Genomic DNA, 21,997 nt, shown 5'->3' on the forward strand with positions numbered 1-21,997 from the left:
TATCAACACAGGCTTCCATAGTAAAGGTTCCAGAGCTGCTTTAAAAGTGTTCATTGACTGGCACATCACTTATATTCTGTTCTCTCCATATCTCACCTATTGCTTTGCAGTGACTTCTGTGGTGTGCACAGAGATTGGGCAAAATTCAGCCCGACTAATTGAACCCTGCCTTCCTAAAGCATGTTTTTGTTTGGTTGTATTTATGTTCTCACTTTGCCTTATACTATTGTGTAGTGTGCTAGTAAACTGTTAAGAAGCCATTACAGTCCATCCAATGAGCTTGGGGGAGTTAAATGATTTTTCTAGGCAGATTTTTATTCAATATGTGACAGTAGCCATTAGACTGCTTGCTCAGTGTTGGTCTGCATCAGAGGGCCTTCAACCATAGTTCTGTGCACTCCAGGAGGGCTGCGTAAGGTCTGCTGTGGTAGGTGGCTTCTTCTTGTGCCTGCATATCTAAGCAAAGAGTTGTGACCACCTCAGGATGAAATCCACCACTGGCTGACTAATGATCATAATAAAGGTAGGGTTTAATCTCCCTTTTAATTATTATTAGCCTTCCCTAACCATACTTGTTCTAAGCTCAGGGAAGGTCCTCTCTGATTTGGTAGGATGTGTGCTTGAAATGCTGATATGCCTTAAGGCAAAATCATAGCTTCAGGTAATGCAGCTGTATACTTGCCACATCTGTCATAGGCTTAAGTAATTATGAACTTGGACATTACATATGTTTATCTGAAAACTGTATGGAAATGAAACTATCTCATGGGCATCTTCCTTTGGAAAGAAGAAGCTTGTTGAGTCTAGTTGTGTTTGTGACTATATAGACAGACTTTCCATCATGCCATAACCTTCTCAGTTGTAACTCCCAGAACTGCACCTGTGACTCTGTGCGAAATCAGATTCAGAGACATTGTCCCATTTTTGTACAAGGCACTGTAATGGTCAGAGCATCACGCTGGGAGCTTGGGTTCCTGGGTCCCACCGTAGCCCTGCTTCCGTGGGCACTGGATGCAACTTCCTAGCGTGATGGAGCCTCTTCAGCTTTGCCATGTGGTGTGACCAGAAATAATGAGTCATGTACTTCACAAAAAACTCATGAGAGTCACCTAGAATGTGTTTGAAACTACACATGTACACACACAGAGAGAGTTATTTTATATGCATTTATTGCTATTTTAATTTCTGATCTCCTAGGGTCAGATGGTACAATATTTAAAATTCTATGATTTCAGGCTTTAATAAAAACACAACTTATCCAAGTTTCAGGATATAACTGTGAGGTTTTCCAGCGTTAGGTGAGCTTTGGCTGCTCCTTCTGTAAAATGAAGCTTGTCTCTCCAGTTACATTAATGGTAGTAGATAATTTTGAGGTCTGTGGCAAGAGCTATGTAACCAAAAATTGTCATCACCATTATTAATTACTTCCCTTGGCTAATGAAGTAATGATGCAATCAGACCTAAACAAGTATGTGCTGAAATGATGGGGATTTTTCCCCGCTATGCAAATGCACAATTTCAGATGACCTACATGTTCTCTAAACAGGTCAGACAGCTCAACTGGGCCCCTCTGTGCTTAAAAGCAGGAACTGGGACTACTGGTTTCAAAATAAAAATTTGGTACAATTAACAATAAAAATGCAGTTTACAAAGTAATCCTGGCCAATCTAGTGATCATAGTATTGTGGTAATGATATTTGACATAGATTTCTTAAAAGCTTGCTGTAGTCTTGTGATGCACTGAATCCTCGCCATTTATTATTAGAAGAAAGCCTCTCCCGCTGGCATTTTTGCTAGGAAACATGAAATCTACAGCCCCCAAACCCCAATAAAAATGTCAGCATCTTTTTTATCAACACCTTGTGATTATTAAAGAAATGTTTTGATTTTAGATGCTTGACTCAAGAATTCTGAAGGCTTGGGATGAGCCATATGGTTAAGATTGTTTCCCTTCCTCCACCGAAGAAGTATAGTTCAAAATCCTAGAAGAAAAAAGAAAAACCAGAAATTCTTATAATTTCTGGCAAAACAGATTAAAATATTTTTTCAGTTATGTATCTTTCTGCCTGCCTGCCCTCTTTCTTTTCTCATGAATATGAGATATAAGGAAAATGAAATATCTGAGGTTTAATGCTCTACCTCTCTCCCAATAAACATACAATGTAATAAAAAACATCTGTCGTGCTTTCCTATGAAGAACAGAGTGTAGATATAAAAAGATTGATTGTCTGTGTCTTATTTCATTTTTGTCTCCATAAGATAGGAATATGAAGGCATCACAGTGCTTAACAACATTTGAGTTTGCTTTGTAACCCGCAATTTATTTGCTTAAATTCAATTAGAGTCTCATCCATCAACCACAGTGTAGCTCATGAGAGGGGACAGATCAAAATCTAGTAATCACGGATGTGCTGAGCTTTGCCCACATGATGTCAGTTGTTCCCGTATGGCTTTTCTTATATCTCAGGTTTCTTTCAGGACAGGGTCCTTGACTTCCAAATCCAAGTGTCAGCCAATCTCAGTGCAGAGACTGAATAATGAACAAAGTAAGGATTTGGGTCTGATTCCAAAATAAATGGCAACACTCCCTGTGGCTCCAGTGGGGAAAGGTTACTCTGTGTTATTTCACTAGCTAATTGTGACCCACATAGGATTGTGCAGAAAGAACTGCCAGATATTTCATTATGTCACAGAGCCCTTGACTTACTGGAAGGCTTTCTATCATCACACATTCAACTTTAACCCTAGCCATAAATTTACGTAGGATGCATTAGTAACTGGAGTGGCTGGATAGCGAATTTGTAAGTCATCAATGATGGAAGCTTTAGACTGAAGAGTTTTGGGCTCACGATAAACAGCTGGCTCATTTATCCTAGTCAACTTACTCAAACAATCTCCTTCAGGGACGTAACAATAATTAGGAACAAAGAATAAGAATCTGATACCCCCTGGCAGCTAGGCTAAGGGTCAAATAGGGAAGATGTGTGTTTACTGATGCAAGATCCAAACTAAGCAAAACAGAGACCAGAACATCCAGGAGGTGTAACTCCATGTTCTCTGACATAGGAGTGCAGGCACAACAAGGAGCATTTTTTTAAGATGCTGAACTTCTCTACAGTACAGGGTAGTCCCTCATATAATTTGTACAAAGTGATTCCTGATGGCTCTTTGAGGCACTCTTATCCATCACAGTCGCTGTGAGTCTCCGTGGAGTTCAGCACTGTGACCGCACTCTGACAAGACACCTTGTTCTCGCCTGATATATTCTCTGCTGTATCCTTGAGCTCTTCAGAAGAATCATTTCTTGGGTGGAAATGAGGTTTCTGGGAGTCCTTTCTGCTCTTTGGCTCTGTACCTGGGGTAAGGGGTATGGGTCAGCCAGGAGCAGTCCAGATGTTTTCCCTCTGGTTCAGAGCTGAGTCTGGTGTTTGGTTTCTGTGAGGAGAAGGTTACAGACACGCAGGTTTCCTCCTTCCTTTTCAGACTTAGATTGTGGGTAGCTCTCTGGTCTGCTTTACTTCGTTTGCCTGAACCAACCCTCCCTAGAAAGTTTATTAAAGAACATGCAAGTAGCTTCTGTGATTTTGTAATAATCAACTAAGCACAAGTTCTCCAATAAAGGCATTGACTAACTACTTCTTAATGTTCCAAAGCCTATGGCAGGAAAGGTCTTTTAATATTTTTTTTTTATATTCCATTTTTGGGCATAGGGGATGATGACACAAAACCAAACCCAAACACATTAGAGAGTTTGCCCAGTGCTAATTTTTGGATAGAAGACCCTAGGTTCCTAACTAATTTAGAAGTTTATGGAATGTCCACAACATTATTAGACCAAATCTGTCTCACCAGTTTTGAGGCCATTATGTTGTTCATAGCTTTACTCAAATAATATATCTGAACTTAGAACAATTACATTCACTTAGTTTCTACTGAAAATGGTCTAAAAATATGTATATATTTATAGCATGAAGGATTTAAGCAGAATATTTTAAAACCAGACACACCCCAAAGAAGCTCCCAATCTATGTACAAATGACTTTGGGACTGGAAGAATCTCTATACTTATTCTTCAGATCCACAGGCCTGCATTGTTTTCTAGATAGAACCGTGTTTAGCCTTTATGCAAAATGTTTTATGTAATTTTACCTAAGCAGCAAAAGAGTACTTCCCATATTTGGGATTTCTTTTTTCTTTTTCACAGCATAAAGAATGGAAGATAGCCAGTCTCTTTTGTTTCTCTCATTTTCTGTGGATTCCTCTGGATTAACCTCACATTTTTATGATCCTAAATGAGGAACAATTCTGTTGTTTCTCACTGTAGCTGCACGTGCCTTAAAATCACGAGAAGAATCAGGCTTGCTTTGTATATTTTTCTCCTGAAAACTCTATGGATACAGTAGTGTCTGTTTTCAATGAGAGTGGAAATTCCAGTATCAAGCAGTTAATCTTAAATCCCCAGGCTTGCTGTAGCCAATACTGTACAAATTGAACACTTGCTCATCTATTTTCAATGCATCCTCAACAACGGCTGAGCCCCATGAACCTGCAGGATGGTTCCCCGCACCATGCCTTCCATCCTGTGTACACCTGCAAAGGAGATTGCAACTGGCTCAGGCCACGGCGTTTGGCTGAATTCTGTGGAGGAGGGGGTGTGTGTGCCAGCAAACAGACTCTGCTGGGTCTGCCAGACAGTTGTGTAAGTCATTTGTTGTGTATAAGTCATTCTGCAGGTTCCCAGCACGGAAAGTATCTTTAGGTTATTCTACAACAGAAGGAAATTTTTGGGCATATTTTGTCTTTTCCCCAAACAGAAAAATAATGATGAAATCTCTTCTTCATCCCCTGTGTTAAAAAGTTCTGGTTTCCTATCTGCAGTGATATTAGCCTCATCATCATATCAAATAATCTTAAAAATGTCCATACCTACTGTACACATTCTGAAGAAAAGTTGATAAAGCACAGAAATAGAATTTATTCTTCCCCAAATCTTTGTCTCTCCCATTTATTCTTCCATTTGCCCTTTTCTCATCCTCGCGTCCCACTTTCTTTCCACATTCTCCTTTATTATCTCTGTTCCTTTTAAACAGTTTCTTCTAAAAGCAAACAAAAATATCAGCCCACCAGAGTCTCCTGCATTTCTCTTCTGTCCTTTGTGAAAGGGAATTGGAGCAGGGGGTGGGCTTGGGCTGCGATCCAGGAAAGGGGGAAGAGAGGCACTGTTCATCCCTGCCCAGAGCTGAGGCAGTCCCCAACCTTTTCTTTAGTAGCATCTGTCATATTCCTTTCCGCCTCTCATGGGGGAAGCATTTTTATGAATACGTTACTATTATTATTTACCTAGGGAGCCGATGTATGGTGACTGGCATACCATACAAACTGGAAATGTCAGTTTAGATGTCGGTGTTCCTGTAAGCATTCATTCACACAAATGACCTAGGTGACCCCTCCATAATCTGACTCTTTAAGGTTTGAAGGTTTGTTGGAAACAAACTTCCCGTTAACAAGTGTGTGGTATCTGTGCATTTCATTGCTTGTTTAGGTACATCAAAGTGGACTCGGCGCTCCCCTCCCCCCATTATTTCACAAGATTTCTTTGTGCTTTCCTGTTTTGTGGCGGACCCTCTGGACCAGAAAAAGCAGCAGAGATGGAACCATTAGCAGAAGATGCGGCGTGACAAGAGGCTTTGTCAGCTCAGGGACAGGAAGGAACTGTTTTTCCTTTTCTCTGGTTTGTTTGTGGTGGTTTTTTTTTGTTTGTTTTGTTTTGTTTTGTTTTTTTTTAAGCAGGGTGAAGGTGAACTCCTAAGCAATCACGGAGTGAGGCCCCACCTCTCCCAGCCTGGTCTGTGTGCTCGGGTTACTCTCCTGCCCGGTTGAGGGGAGCCTGCAGTGAGGCTGATGCCTGCCCACTGCCTGCGGCCTCAGCTCCCAGCCTCCCGGCCAGCCTGGCGAAATCAGGCTGCACAGCTCAGACCTTGTTCTCCCGAAGATTTGCTGCAAAACAAGGGTGGGATAGCACCACCTGAGAAGAGATTCAGCAACCGAACCGCTGCAAACAGTAGCTGGGCAGTATCATCCCTTCTTCTTTATTACAAAGTGTTAGGGGAAATCTGTGTCCTTCCAGAGAAGCCGTCAGGGGCACGGCTCTGGCAGTGATGCCTCTGACTTCACCTGCCTCTGCAAACGAGTCACGGAGTGTTATAAAAAGCAAGGACCTGCCAAGTCCCATTTCTTGGAACTGAGTGGAAATTTCAGCAAGCAGCTGCTCTTTCATTAGTTTATACTTTTCCTCTGCGGGTTTCTCGAAGAGGGCCTGCAGTCACAGAAACTTGGTAGCATAAAGGACCTGTTGGTATGTTTGGGGAACTGTGGCTCAGTCCTGGAATGCCTTTGTGTTTGGTCTAGATTTGATTTTGATCTTTGTGAGGAATCCTGGTGAAGCCTGGAGGGAGACTTGGGAACATAATTAAGCAGGTTTGTAAAGTCTTTCAGGATTGACAATGCAATCCTATCAAAAATCGGGAAGGGAACCTCAAAGTCAGATGAGCTCACCTATGTACTACCTGAAGGGGGGTGTGGGGTGTGTGTCTTCTCATCTGTCCGATGCTGTTGAAAGACTGATGTTTTCTAGCTTTCCTCTGGAGTCACAAAAGACAAAAACTGATTTGAAAGTGAAAGCAGTGAAAGCAGTGAAAAGTGACATTCTCAGGGAACAGGGCAGTTTTAGGAGTGGAAGTGGCCCAATGCAGATATCTGACCGTTGCAACAGGACTTTGGCTACCTGTAAGCATGCCAGCAGTGTGTGTGTGCTTGGGGCTGTTCCCCTGTGCCCGAGTGAGAGCCACGTGTAAGTTGTCAGGGCCAGGAGGAATGCGGTGCCAGATGGAAACAACATAAACAGCTGGGAGATTTCAGCTGGGATTTCGAGTGAGGATGGGGGACTTTTGTTCTCGTAGCCCGCTCATTCCAAAGGTGGTTTAGATACATCTGCTTCTTCGGGGAATTTTGCTTTGGAGTCTTGGTAGGTTTTGTGTGTGACTTCCCCCCCTCCCCCCCCTTTTTTTTTTCTTTTTTCTGATGAAGGCTTACGATCCCATTAAACAACTCCCCTATTTCAGCCCAGCTCCGGGGAGCTGCTCGCAGTACCTTTGCCTTTTGTGAGCGCCCTGTAAACCGCGCCAGGGAGCGGGCGGCGAGGCGGGGCGGCCCGGCAGCGCGGCCCGGCAGCGCGCACAGCCCTCATGGCGCCGGGGGGCAACGGGGGCTCCGGGGCGCTCCCCGCTGTCCCGCCGCGGGCCCGCCCCGGCCGCGGGCTGGGGCTGGGGCGGCGGGGCCGGGGCTGGGGCCGGGGCGGGGCGGCGGGCCGGCAGAGGGAGCTGCGCTCCGCTCCGCCGCTGCTCCCGGTGACCGGCGCCCTGCCCGCGCCTCTCCGACACTTTGTTGGCGGCGCCGAGCGGCGACCCCGCGCCCGCCCTGCCCGGAGCCCGGCGGCGGCGGGGAGCCCCGGGGCCCCGCGCGGAGCCCTGCGGCCGCCGTCCCCCCCCCACCCCGGAGCTGCGCGGCGCGCCCGCGGCAGGAGGACGCCCAGGAAGGTAAGGGGCTGCCGGGCGGGGTTTCCCCCGGTCGCCGACCCCCCATTTTGTTCCGCGACCCTCAAAGCCGCCCGGGCAACCGCCCGGCTTGGTAACGTGGCGAGCTGCGAGGCACGAACCCCAGCCTCCCGGCGGGGCGGGCGCTGCCGCCGCCCTCCGCCCGGGCAGGGGCCGCTGGAAAACTCCCTGCCGGGCCCCCGGCTGCGCCCGGCGCTCCCGCGGCGGCCGGGGACGGCGCCCGCTGCCGCAGCCTTTCCCTGCGCCCCGGCTTTACACAGGGGCAGCTCGCCGTGCGTGCACGCCCGTGTGTGAGTGTAGGTGCACGTATCTTCTGCTCGCCCCCCCCCGCGGTAAGGCGAGCCGCCGCCGCCACACCTGCTCGCACCGTGCCCGCCGGGCTCCCCACCGGCAGCGCGGCGCGGCCCCGGGGGCGGCCCGCTGAGCGTCCCTGCCGCTGCCCAGCGTCCCTGCCTGTGCCTTCGGCCGCATCCTCCTCCTCCTCCCCCCTCACCTTCTACCAGGTGACTTAGCTTGCTGTCCTTATTGTGGTTTTTCTTTCCCCGGTGGTGAAGCTAGCTTTTCCAATGGCTGTATTGCTGGGAGCTGGCAAAGGGCCGCTGTCAGGTGGGACAATCCTGTTGCGTGCCCGGGTTTTTTCGGTGCTCTGACCTGCTGTATTCCATCTCCTCGACTGCTCAGCCCTTTCCATCTACCTGCTAACTTTCCCAGGTGTTCTTCCTCTCTCTGCCCCCCTGCCCCCTCTCATCCCCATGACACGCGCTCCCTTCTGCATCACACCACTGTGTGAAGGATGACCTGGGCACACGGTGGAAAAGAGGTTTGTGGTATTTTGCAGCATGATCTAAGGTGCCCCTACCTCCACCCCCCCCCCCAAGCTCAGCAGGTCCGCATAGTATCCATGTGAAGCAAGGCATTGCAGCTTCCACTGAATCAGTTTCAAGCCAGCTAGGAGTGGGCAACAGAAGGGTGGAGCAAGTTTTTCCGAAGGATGTTGTTTGCGAACCAACCCTCCCACTCAAAAACTGTGCCTTGCCTTGGCTGGTGGGTTTTGTACCCTGCAGAGTTATAGACATGCAGCAGTATGACCTTTGTGGAGTCTGCTTTGTTTACTTAAAATGAAGTACTGAAGATAAAAGTATTACTGCTCTGCGTTGTGTCTGATGAAATATTAACCAAATGATGGATCTCGCGTGTCTTTCTGGTGTAGATCGTGTTTTCATTGTGCCTCTCCTTCATCATCAAAATATGGTCCTCCTCCCTTCCTTTTGGCCATCTTTCTTCTCGTTTATGATTGTGCAATGTCTATATGTCAGCTACAAAATTTGCTTATGTGGGACAATATAAAAATGACCATTTTCGTTGTTAGCAACTGGAAATACTGAATCAGCATTGTGTGACCGGTCTGCTTTCTGTGGAGTACCCACGGAAATGCTGCAGCCCTTGCCCTCTGAGAAGTGGTCCTCCCCGAGGCCAGGCTTCAAATGGGTTGGTGGTTTGCTCTCCGTGAGCGGTGGGGACTGTGAGGAGCTTACAGGCTTTCCAGGGTGTAAGGGAGACGCAGCATATCTCGTGTTGATTCACAATGAGCATAGCATTATTTGCATACGGGTACTGTCAGGTAATGAGATACTGTGCTCAAGGCTCTACGGAAGCAGGTCGGAGCTGCTGCTTGCTTTTACTGGGGGAGACTGGAAATGTAAGTGGCTTTGGAGTTTAATTGTTCAACTAGCTTTTATCATCAAATACTCATAATGGTTGCGGTATGGTGTTATGCCTTCTGGTAGCTCAGAATGAATATTTCTGATTGCGTGTAATTTTGAAAGCAGCCGAAGTATCCCATTAGACTTAATTGGAGGTAGGTAACACCCCACAAGCAGCAACACCCAATAGTGATTAGGTGCTGGGTTATATATAGGAATAATAGAGAGGACAGGATTGATCTAAAGATACTTACTTCTGCTGTGAAATGCACAGATGGAAAAAAATACAGAAGGTTTCCACTTGGTGACAACTGAATTCATAAAATATGATTGATTTTCTTTCTGTCCATAGTCTAGCTGTAAATGGCAAATCAGTCACATTAATTGCTGCATTTTTTCCCCTGCAGGTGAAAGCTTATTAAAATCTAAATATTTGAAGTCAAATAATTGGTGCCCTAAGGGTCAAAGTAGATTAAGTATATAAGAACTTTCACTTCAGCTAATACAGTGAGATAACAGAAGACTTCAATCCACACAATGAAAACTGCGCCAATAAACTGCTTACTAACTTTGATTTCAGTGTCTAGCACTTGTTGCTTTTATACTTTTAATTACAATTCCTGCATCACACTGTCTTCTCAAATGGTGAATGGTCAAAGGTACAAGATTTTCTTCAAGACACAGCTTTCAGCTGTAACAGACAGAAAAATGGAGCCCTTTGGTCTGTGACCCCTCCAGACTCTTCTCTCTCTGCTGCGGGGCTGGTGGCCAGAAAGAAAAGACATTTAACACCACAGAGCTGTGTTGCTTATGGTACAGTGTGTGTGGCCCAAACCCATCATCTCTGTTCAAAGAGAATTGGAAAGGTGCTTTGCTTGTGTGTATGTTTTCCACATGTGGACGGGTCTGTTTCTCGCGTGTCGTTTGAAACCAGGTTTTCTTCTTGCTTCCTTACTTAACAGCATCTGAATCTGTGTCCCCTTTGTCCATAGGGATTCAGGGTTTTCATCATTCTAGTCCTGAGCTGGGTTCCCAAGGAGGCTAATCAACATCATGCTTAGATGGCTTTGAATTCATTTTGAAGCCACAGTATTTGTTTTGTGGTACAGGGAGCAGCATGATGGCTGAGATAAAGTTTTAGCAGGTATTGTGTAAATATGGCCTTACTATGAGGAAAAAAATGTAAGTCACCAAAAATACCATTGGTAACTAAACTAATAGTGTAGTTTATATATATTTTCACACTGAAATGAAAAACAGAAAAAAAAAAGGACTAAGAGGCAAATTTCTGGTTTTCAGTGCTAGTTCTCTAGTTTTTTCCTGTATTAAATGCTTTGTGTTACAGAAACCAGAATTCGTGCTTTCAGAGAGGAATGTAACTGCTGCTGTTTTATCTCAACTACAGAGTTAGATTCTGATTCATCCATTAATTTATTCATCCAACACATCAAATTTGTCATAGGTTTATACAGATCTTGATTTCACCCCGATACCTAGGAATTTCAGTTTCCCACCCTAGATCTCATTTTGCCGGGAACTTCAGCTGTTACTGCAGTCCTGAGTGACTACCGGGTTTCTCCATGTTGTGCCCTTAAACGAACTTAGTTATGATTTGAAGTTTCATCTAAGTCAGTGAGGCTATTTGGTGTCTGTGTGTAGAAAAACATTTGCGTAACTGTTTACAAAACAGAGCTCTTCGTTCACTGAAATGGAAAGGTAAGACAAAGTGTCTTTTTTTGTGTTTTTGCTCGGAGATCCTACGTAATTCTCTTTGCTGCCTGGTGAGGTTAGTCACAGCCTTCTTGGAAAGGTCATGATGATGTGGGAAGACGCAACCTTCGCATCTGTTTTGTGGGGAGGGATTTTTTTGGTGTTTGTTTTTAATTGTGTCATGGACACTGGGGAGATAAAAAATGAATCAGTTACAAATGGAAATGTTGTTAGCATTAGCTTTTGGGGGCCCTGTTTTCATTTTGAGCTGTGACCATGAGACCACAATCAGTAACACGTGCCTTTGATTTTATTCTGTAATGTCAGTTTTAGTAAAATCTTTAAATATTGGCCAACTCAGGGCCTTGAATGCTACTAGTTGAACGCTTCCAGTCCTTTCTTCCTTTCCTCTCTATGCCAGTGTCTCAGTAATTAAAGTTACTCATGCTGTGAATCTCCACAGGATTAAGATCTGAAGTGGCAATAGCAAATTACAAATTACTTTCTTTGCATTTATTACCTTTTGTCTCTTTCTGAATAGACTTCAGCAACCTTATGCGTTCTGGATAGACAAAGATAGCAGATGTCTCTAGCTTCAAAGATGCAGGGTTAGTATTTTCCATAGAATTTTGTACATCTCTCCTTATATTAACCATTTCTGTGGGGTTTTCTGTTGTGTAGCTTTCTAACACATAACAAGCATCTTCATTACTGATCAAGTGACAGGGGATTCTACTTGCATTTATGGTCAAAGCTTCACTCAAGCTGGCATATGGACCAACCATGGGAACTGCTGTGTTCTCTGTAAAACTACAGAGGAGAAAAACAATGCTGCAGGAATCCCAACCTGTATAAAACTCTGGGTTGTGAAATGATGAATCCCTTGTCCTCTAATACTGTGAAACCTTTTGAGTATTTCATCATTTAGAAAAAACCTCACTGTTTTCAAAATGGTATCTGCTGAGTGAGAGTAGGTGTTACAGATGATTGGTAACATCAAATAGGGCTTTTTGTTTGTTTTTTCTAAGAATGCAATGGGTTTAGGTGAGATAGAGGATTTATCTTTTAATAATCCAAAATTTTACCGCTTATGGATTTTCTGGATTTTATAGATTACCACTGCAGGTAAGGGAACATCTGACTTCTTTCAAGCCTTCTATGAGTATAGAGGAGCTGTAATGAGCTGACTTAATTGTGAAGGTGCTATAGCTAGCTGGTTCTTGGGGCAGGGGGCTGGAATTTGCTGTAGCTGGATGCTTCAGACTTAACCTAGTGCAAGAGTATCACTGTGAGCCTTAATGTCTATAGCTCAGGAATGTTTTGTAACTGGAAAATAAAGGGGTGACTCATGGGAATTTGTTTCTATTTGATTTCTGCTCCTGCATAAAAAAGCATTTTTTAAAGATTTGACCCAAGTAGAAAAGCAGGTACTGGGCTTACTGCTTCTCCCGTCAGTACTCCCTTCTCCTCCCCCTTGCGTTCCAGAAATGGCCTCTAGTGCGAAGAAAAGCTGAAAGTGAGATGCTGGCAGTACCTTTTTGCTGTTTATTAGTATACATCCAGACCCATTAGGAAAGGGAAATTTATATTTAACATACCTCCCAAATCAGCTGCGTAAAACTTGATCTAAAAAACATGAAAAACACATGAGATCACAGAAGTCCATTTGCTTTTCAGTACTTGCAGATGCATGGTGAGATACAAGATTATCCCAATTTTATCAGTGTTTAGGTAGAATTTGATGTTAGCTGCGATTTGTTCGATTAATGCTCCTAGTGATTTGTCTTTCACCTGAAAGGTGAACTTTGGTTAATGAGCACTTTCTTCTGGGGTGGTTGAGAGGGCTTGATGTTAATTCACCGCCCTGAATGCGCCTTTCATGAAGGCTGAGGACTCTGCTCTTTGTACTGGTATACTCTTCCTTCCTTAGGTGCCGCTGTTCTTTTTGATTGTTTACACAGTGTGTCCGAGGTGTTGTCTTCTATGTTTCCTGAGTCAAAGATCTCTTTGTTTCCAGTGTAGAATATAATTTGGAGTAATCAGCCTTGAGAAAACTTTCTTTTTCTGATCCATGAGAGGTTTAACACTTGGTGTTTCAGGGAGTTAGGTATCTGGTTGATGCAAGGATTCATTAAGAGTTCAGTGCCTGTAAGAATCCCAGTCTACGTCATAATTTAAAAAAAAAAAAATCTTGAATAGGCAGTTCTATAACTCTGAGCGTGTTAATGTGAGACCTTTGTACAAAGAGCGAGACATTCATCTTGCATGTTGAGTTCTTCACTGTAACTGAGTGCATATGACAATGATACAGCAAGGGCTATGCAATGAAATTGAGGTACATCGTAAGGACTTTGTGATATCAACTTGGAATAAAACTCAGCTTGACGATCCTCTGTGCCATTTTAAAAATGGTATGGAAAAGTCAGTCATTTATAGATGTGCCCCTAAAGTAATTTTCAGCTTTGCACACATGTCTTGAGAAACCAATGAATGCATTATACTGCCTTTGGCTGAAGATATAAATACAGACCTATGTTTCACAGTCAGAATTGGGTGTCAGGCTGTGTATTTCAATACATATTTTTCTTCTTGCACTTCAGTGTCGTCTCAGGCTCACTTTTCCCAAAGCGGTATTACTTATTCTCTTTTCCACTTCTAGAATAATTTATTGCTTTGCAATTCTTCCCATGCTCTGAGAACCTTAGTGTAATGTTTCATCTCCTCTGTTTCCTTCTCTTCGTGTATTTAAGGATGAAGAATCATCCAGGGGTGAGGGCAGAGGGCTGGGAGGTAGGAGGGTGGAGTCGGTTCCTATTTTAGCTGTAAACTTCGTTATGGCTAATAAATCTGGGCTAACTGGTAATTAGCCTCTTAGTGCTATCTCATGTACAGAGGGCAAGACAGAGTGAGGAATCTGGTCTTTGTACCTTAGTGTCCATCTGTGTGACGAATGTCCTACTACTGCTGAGGAACAAACAGCTTCTCCATTGCCGTCACCGTATCCCTTCTCATGGCTGCTTCTGTGCTAAAGCACTGCTGCACTTACCTTCAGCTTTGGTCTCAGTTTTTCTCCCTGATCAACTTGGCCCCTGGGTGAGCTCTTAATGTTTTCCTTCCTTCTCCACTTGCCTGAGTCGTGTTTCTCCACCACCTTCCATGTTGTGGTCAGTCCTGCTCTTGAGTCTTGATGTAAGTTTAGTCTCCTGGTTTTTTTTCTTTCTGTTTATTTATCCCTAAGTTTTACCTACCTTTTTTTTTTTTTTTCTTCACTCTTCGGTTGCACATAGTGCTCTGTGTCCAGCTTTGCAGAATGCTTGTGGTAAAGCTTTTTGTTCCAGAATGGCTCTTTCCCCCTTTTTGTGACATCGGTCTTTATTTCAGTGTCTTCTGAAATGCATTTCAAATCCATTGATCTCAGTGGGACATATCCTATGTGAAATTACATGGATAGTCGAATCTTTGTCTCTAAAGGTTTAACACAGTGTATTTTGTCTAGGCAATAATTCTAAGCTCACTTCAAGCAGTTCTAGAACTCAAGGCCTGAATAGGAGGTGTTTGAGTGTGTGTAGGCATTTGTTTTCCCTGTGTGAGCGAGGTGTCTAATATACACACAAAAAGTCAGTTCAGTCAATGTCTTACTGAATATGAATGCAAGATATTCTCAGAAGTGCCTTCAATACGGGGTGGCATTTGTTCCTTTCTGCTTAGAATGTACAATTTTTCTCACTTTTTATATTAAAGCTAAATGTTGATGTGCAAGAAAAAGAAGTGTTCATATATTTCTTAAATAGTGACAGAGCAGAACATAGCCCCGGAGGAGAAGCAAGCTGCTGTTGAGGCCCAGTTTTGGTGGAGAGCGATGGAAGCTGGGTTTGTGCAGCTTACCAACAGTTTGGCTTCTTCAGAGGGGCTCAGGCTTCCAGGCGGGGGTTTTGGCAGGTGAGAGGGTCCTGCTGGCCTGTGCAGGCCAGCGTGTTGTGCTCCGCCGTGGCGAGTAGCTGGATGGAGCCGCTGGCGGCACTGAGCTCATCTTCCCAGGGAAAGTGTTTGCTGACTCTTCTGGAGGGGGTGGACACACAGAGCATGAGAGTTTATGTCCCATCGGATTCTTTGGGTATTTTAAGCTGTACTTTTAGAACTCTGAGTTGTCCAGAGAGATCTCAGTTCCTTTTTTTAAAATTATCTACAGATCTTGATTTTGGGGACAGCTGTTTTGTCTCTTTGCCTTAGTTTTCCTATTAATAAACAAAAAATGTATCTGTTTCTCAGGAGTCTGTGAGGCTTAATTAGCAAATGTTTGTTTATACAGCCTTTTGAAAATATAAAGCAACCTATAAATGCTAAGTAGTATTATTATTACTATTACTACTACTACTATTATTATTATTCTTACCACCAGCTGCTTTGTTGTAATTGCAGTAGTAAAAGTTTCAGTGCTGGTGGTTGTGGTATCATTGCTGTAGACAGAGTTTTCATGAACACTGGAGACATTGAGGGTGGTGGTAAAAGTGATGGTGCAGACCATACCAAGGTACAATGTGTGGGAGAGCTGAGCTGAGAGAATCTGTGCTTCCAGCTAGGAAGTATTTGTGAAGGTTGTCTTTAAAAAAAAAAAAAAAAAAAAAGTCCGTAACTGGGAAAGGATAAAACCCTTTCTTGCAGTATGCCAGCATTTACAAGTCACAGGTGTGTAAGAGAAGGGATCTTTTAGAGATGATTGATAATTGGTAGTATAGGAAAAAAGACGTGGTATAAATCACAATTACCCTTTAGGATTTTTTTTTTTTTAGGTCTACTTTTGTAAAACATCCATGCCTTAATGCTGAGCTATTTTTATTAATGTTCGTGTGCTTATCTCACAGAGCCAGCTTGTTAAAAGAGGATATGAGCACTTTTTAAGCCTCTGACTTATAAATTGTGAGAAAGAGAAAGGAAGATTGATTCCAACAGGCTTGAAGGTAGACTCATTTCTCTTCGAGTTAGCAAAATGAGAAAGGGGGGAAAATTAAACTGAAGACTTAGAGGGCCAATCAGTTTTAGCCAGGTAGAAAATCATTAGATTTAGCTTTAATGTACAATTAAATTGTAAAACTTTAACCTGAAAGAAAATAATTGCAGGGGAATTCTGTTTTGGTAAACGGATGATAATATCTCCAAGTCATTTCTGCCTGAAGTAATGAGGGTAAGAAAAAAATAAAGTAATAAGAAAAGAACACTGAGGGGGAACAATTATTTTGCTAACATCTCCTGAGGATCTGAGGGAGTTACTCGGTCACATTATAAGAAGAATATTGTGCTGCTGGAATGTTGGAGAGGATTGATAATAATTGTGCTTTGAAGAAAACTTCTCTGTTCTTTTTACTGTAAACATCTGAGATAAGATGGAAAAAGTTGGAAGAGCACAACACCTTCTGTGAGTTCTTTCAGCATTCTTAACTGCTTGTTGTGAGACCTCAGTTTGAACATTGTTGTTAGGTATTTCTGGTGATTTTTAGAGGGTTCTGGTTTACTAAGTCAGGCTGTCAAACTGCCTATAACAAGTGATCTGTTTCTAAGTGTTTCTTAGTATCTAGTATAATGCTTATTTAAATTGCTAGGGATGTTTCCTGTTGGCTTCTGGATCAGTTCTAATTATGAAGACTTGAATCAGTTAACATGTTAGATCGCATGAATCTGGATCATGGGCGGCATGATTTCGTGGTGGCTGCACTACAAGGGCTTCTAAAATAGAAATGATACAAAGCAGGGAACTGATTCAGTCTTCTATGATTACGTGTAAGCAAATTTTCAGACAACTTTGAACATCATTAAACAGCAGGAAGAAAAGCACCAGCCGCCTTTTTTCTTGGTGGTGTGTTTTTTTGTTTTTTTTTTTAACTTTTAGAGAAATCCTATTTTAAAAACAGCCATGAAGTGTATAACCACAAAGTCCTTCTGCATAGAAACAAAGCCATTGAAACACACAGAGTTAGATAGCATAACCCTGAAGCTCGTATGGAGATGTCCTAAGTGCTGGATAGTAGGTTCAGAAAATGTTGCTTTAGCTGCTCAAAATAGTTTCAGTAGCAAAGTGGAAGACAATTCATAGTGTTGTATTAAAGCTGTTCTCTATTGTGTGAGACTGGTGGCACCTCGCTTTGGATGAAAGTCTGGGTTTTCTTGAGGGCTGTGGGGAAAAAGAAACTATTTTGTGTTCCCTACATACAGCAGTACAACAATTTGATAGGAATTCTTTTTTCTGTTATCTTAAACTGTAACATACAGTAGTATAATAGCTGTCTTTTGAAGTACAGAAAATCTGCCTAAGGGGCCATCATTTAAAGCATAATATGAAATGCTGTTTTAATAAGGTTTTCTCCTTGCACATTTTAAGTGCAAGGAAATGTGTGTGTTGAAACCTTGTGAGTCCTCCGTTTGCACAAAGTATTTGGCTCATTCTCTAACTGTCAAGGGATTAATGGTGTGCTTCGATGAGATCTTGCATTACTAGACTGTAATTATTTTTATAAGAGATTCTACACTGTATTTGATGGTGCTTTATGAATTATCATAATAAATAAAATGAAATTGCTGTTGTGAAAACATACGAGCAAAGTAATCTGATTCCTGTTGTTCTGTACTCGCTGGCTCACGACATTAAGTGATTTCCAGTGGACTTCCAGGCCATTCATACAAGTTGGTGAGGTTTGCTGTGCTGTATTGTTTTGCTTGTGCTTGTGACAAGTTAAACAATGGTGTAACAGACAAGAAGCAGCTCCCTAGACAGGGTGAGAGCACCTCTCTCCTGTACTTCCTCCTTTGGCCATGTACTTGAGAAGGGAAGCAGAAAGGCAACGCGTGCATTGGTTCATGTAATGAATTCAGGTCCTCATCTGAACCATGATGGCATGACCTCTGGCAATTATTGTACGGTAACTGGCTTTGAGTTAAATTATTCAGAGGAGTGCCTACAGCAGAGATGTCAGGACAGTGCAGGCATGTCCAAACTGATTTTAATTGTACTCTCCCAGTACCAGAAACAGACAGTTGCATGGGACACTGGACTCCATGCTGCTTGGGTGAGGACAGAAGTCCTTACTTGGGTGAGGACAGAAGCCCTTACTGCCATGGCTAGACTGGGTCCAGTACCCAACGTAGGTATGGTGTCTGCACGCTTTTCTGGAGATCTGCATCTAGCTAAAGCAGACTATATAGAAAACAATGCATACTATTTGCTTTTCAGAGTCAGTGGGATGAAATTTCAATTTATCTACCTAAGATTTTTCCCTTTGGTTTATTACAAATACTCGTATGGTCATAGCTCATCCAATTCTTAGCCAGTGACTGGAGGCTTGTTGTAATAGGCACTCCATTTCCAGAGAATTTTATTATTTAAACATTGTGTCTATTTTTAAGTCAGATAATCTATAAAACCTGTTTAAAGCCATGAGGCATCATTACATCATCCAGTTTGACCTCCAGAGTATATGAAGGAGGAGAGTTTCTGCCCTCCTATTTCTGGTAGAAAAATAGAAAATGAGATTTCTGGTCCTTCCTCTCTGAGGAAGATGGACACAATAATTTAAGCTACCTGCCTCTGGCAAACATGGGCTTTTTTCGCTAAGTACATTAGCTATTTTTTTTTTTTAGTGGTTCTGTGTTTGGATTGTGTAAATGCCAGTACGTGATGCTACCCTCTAGACGCTGTTGTTTGTATTTTTTTATATATATTAAAAATTCTTTTTTTTTTGGCACATAGCAGATGCAATACAGATTTCTTCCTCTACATATAGACCTTCTCCCCAAAATCCGAGAGGCTACAAGCAGATGATCCTGGAGTCTGTACTTCTCTCTCTTCATACTTCACTATATAAATTGCATAAATCTGGATCACTTTCTTAATCACTGTATACTTCTCTGAATAATAATCTCTTGCTCCCATGACAGACTGAGACACTTGGTTGCAAACCAGTTTCTAAGAGTTAAAGGCTATATTGTCCTGTGGGAGAGATCCCTCAAAGTGTTGAGGAGGCTCTTGTATAGGTTCACCTTAATGTTTGAGAGACTCAGGGCCTTCCTACCATGGAGATGGTGGTGTACGGTGGCAGGGATGTCCAGATGGATGCTGTGTTAGTACTTCCCATAACCATTTTCTCTCTGTGGATGTGTGTCCCTTACAGCTGCCACTGAACAAGATTCACAGGTGTTACTTCAGGGAGTTTAGTAAATTGAATCCACAAAGACTTCGTGGGAATGTCTCACAAGTAGTGCAAGTCCTCCTTGGTCTTAAAACCTCCCTCACAGAGCTTTAGTGCAGTGACTTCCTCAGGACGTAAAGAAAAGTGCATGGTAATTTCACAGATGACCTTGCTTTTTATGTGCTCCATGCGTGGGAGTCTTGCTTCCAGCAATGAGGAAATGTCTTGAGGCAGTGTTGTCATGATGACATAAAATAACAGAGACTTCTAGATATTCCCCTGTTCTTACCCTGTGATAGATATGGGCCTTCAGGGATCAACTGACCTTAAAAATGATGCAGATCTGGAGTTTGAGATCATTTTTGTTGTAACAGAAATTTGTTTTTTTCATAGGCATTGGGGTGGTGATGTTGCACTTGCTGATTTGAAACCATATGTGATTAGCATTCTTGATCTAAATGTGCACTGTCCACTCTGGACACATATTTCCCCTAGAGCTCCTAGAAATGCACTGAGTCATTGCTTTGGCAGAGGAAAATGCAGGGCTTTAGTCCTCTCTTGCTTTTTCCCAATTTATGCCTTGAAGACAATATGTGTACGTATCCTGCACAGATAGTTTTTCAGTTTCTTTCCAATTTTACAATAGCTGCGTGCTTGTTTTCATCTAGATCTAGTGTCTTTCCTAGGAAAACCAGGTCTAGGAAATGTACGTATCGCTGTCCTGAGCAGCTGATATGTTCCAGACGGTGATACAGCTCATGTGCTGAGAATCTGATGGAGCCAGAGGCTGTGGCGTACAGTAGTACTGAAATGTTTGTGGCTTAGCAAAAAGTCTTCTCCCCTTTCACTGGATATAGTGAACAGAAATCTTTTGTTTCAAAACTTACTGAGAATTGCCTAAGACCTGCCTTGGTGAGTTTGAAGGTATTTTTTAGCCCTGTTGGAGGTGTTCACTGTTCACTTGGTAGCAGTGTTCTTGAGGGAGTTGCCTTCAGCTGTGGGGGAGAGGGCTGATTCAGGATCAAAATCTTGAAGTAGAAATACTTACGTGTTCCACTGGGACAATTTGTCTGTCTGTTAAGTTAAATGCTTGTGGCCCAAAATCCCATTAAAAAACATACCAGCAATGCACAACAAAAAAACTGAAAAAAATGCTAAGAAAATTCAGGTGCCTGTTTTATTAATAGGAACTTAGATCATTTGGAAACAATTTAGAAGAATTTGTCACCATTCTTATTATTTTTTTGTGTCTTCACTTTACTGTGAAACACACAGTTTGTTTGAAGTGTGTACTATTTTAAAAAAGGGTTATGTTTTCATGAAAACTCTTCTGGGCAATATCTAACTCCAGACATAAAAGCAAATAAACCAAGAAAAACCCTCTGCTCATCTGAGATGAGAGGGCTTCTTTTCTTCTTTTTTCTCCTCTTTTTTTCTTTTTTTTTTTTTTTTTTTTTTGTTAAGAAAAAGAGAGAGAGAGGATCTGAAACTACCTAATGGTCTCCCTTGTCTCTTTTTAATGATCCTTAATGATGTTCTGCAGTCCTCAGGAATTACACTCTCATTGATATGTCACTGCGGTATGAACTACAAAGAAATCTTAAAGTGCTACCATCTTTAGACTATGTTGTGAAGAGGCTGAAAGTGCTGCAGTACATTGTTTCATGTAGGTTGATTCTAATTTTACTCTGTTCAGCTGTAGGTGGAAATTCAGAGATTGATGTGAGTGCTTAATGACAGCTAATGCCTTTTGGGTGCTTCCTGCACCCTTGTGAAGTAGATGTGAGGATTAACATCTTTGCTTTGGGGCTACTCATTTTATGCTGAGATCTCTTGCATGCAAGGTTGGCGATTGAGGATTTCTGAAGCTAATGAATGGAATATGGCAGCTCAACCTCAATTTTACTACTCAGTACTGCCTCAAACAAAGCTAAGCAAGTTTTACAGTAAAAACTTGTCTAAGCTCTTCTCTGTTGAAATCCATCACCGTTTCCAGTTGCTTGCTAGGCTGAAGAATCAGCTGTCCTATTTCAGTATTGGCATTGAGGAGGCAGGTGTACTAGTGGCGGTAAGTGATGTGAAGATGAAGAAGCAGGGGCTGTTGACTAGGGAGTGAGCAGAATGGTAATGTATGCAGGCTCATTTCACCTCCATTAAAAACTTAAGTATGTGACAGAGAGTTAGGAGAGCCTGCAAGGTTCACTGCCATGAGGCACTTCAATTTGTTTTCAATTTTTTCTCTATCTAGATTTACCCTTGTAACAGCTAACAATGAAATGGGAAGTACATCACTAATTGTCTTGCTTTTGAACCCTTGTGTTTTTCATAGCATCCACCGTATGGATGGAGCAAAAGAAACTGGGTTTGTTTCCATATATTTTTACAGTCTCTGGACCTTTTGCACTGGCTGCAGACCTGTATGGCTAGCTACTAAATAGTGAAAGCAAAATGACTGCCCCAATGACTGTGAAAAATTAAATCATCAGCCATGATATCAGATGGGGCTATGACAGTGGTAGCAGAGGTCTGGAGTAGGGAATGTCAGGGCCGCCTCTCGGGGAAACTAGAGCTTGTAGCTTTTATCCCTCTTCTGCAAAGCTCTGGGATTCTTCTGTTATCTTGACTTCAGTCTGCTAAGTCTTTGAAAACAATAAACTGGCTCACCTCCAGTACAGTGATTTTATCTTGAATTAATAATAAGTTATCTTTTCTCACAAAGACAAGTGCTCTTGTTCAGAACTAAAATTGCTTTATCTTCTTGAGGATTCTAACATGTTAGCTAACACGTTAAATA

The 21,997-nt window shown here is 42.6% G+C and overlaps 1 protein-coding gene across 6 annotated transcripts in view; it reads left to right on the forward strand.

Annotated features, from left to right (window-relative positions):
- Positions 1–6,517: 6,517 nt before the first annotated feature.
- Positions 6,518–21,997, forward strand: part of EPS8 (EGFR pathway substrate 8, signaling adaptor) — a 141,007-nt gene continuing 125,527 nt past the window's right edge. For 3 of the 6 annotated variants that reach the window (XM_080391797.1, XM_080391798.1, XM_080391802.1), the window contains exon 1: positions 7,092–7,595. The gene's annotated coding sequence lies outside the window, so the exon portion shown is untranslated. Of the gene's footprint in view, positions 7,025–7,091; positions 7,596–21,997 lie in introns of those variants that run through there. The other 3 variants (XM_080391799.1, XM_080391800.1, XM_080391805.1) reach the window with 2 other exon arrangements.

This window comes from Falco punctatus, assembly GCF_963210335.1.
Source record: "Falco punctatus genome assembly, chromosome: 6".
NCBI classification, from domain to species: domain Eukaryota; kingdom Metazoa; phylum Chordata; class Aves; order Falconiformes; family Falconidae; genus Falco; species Falco punctatus.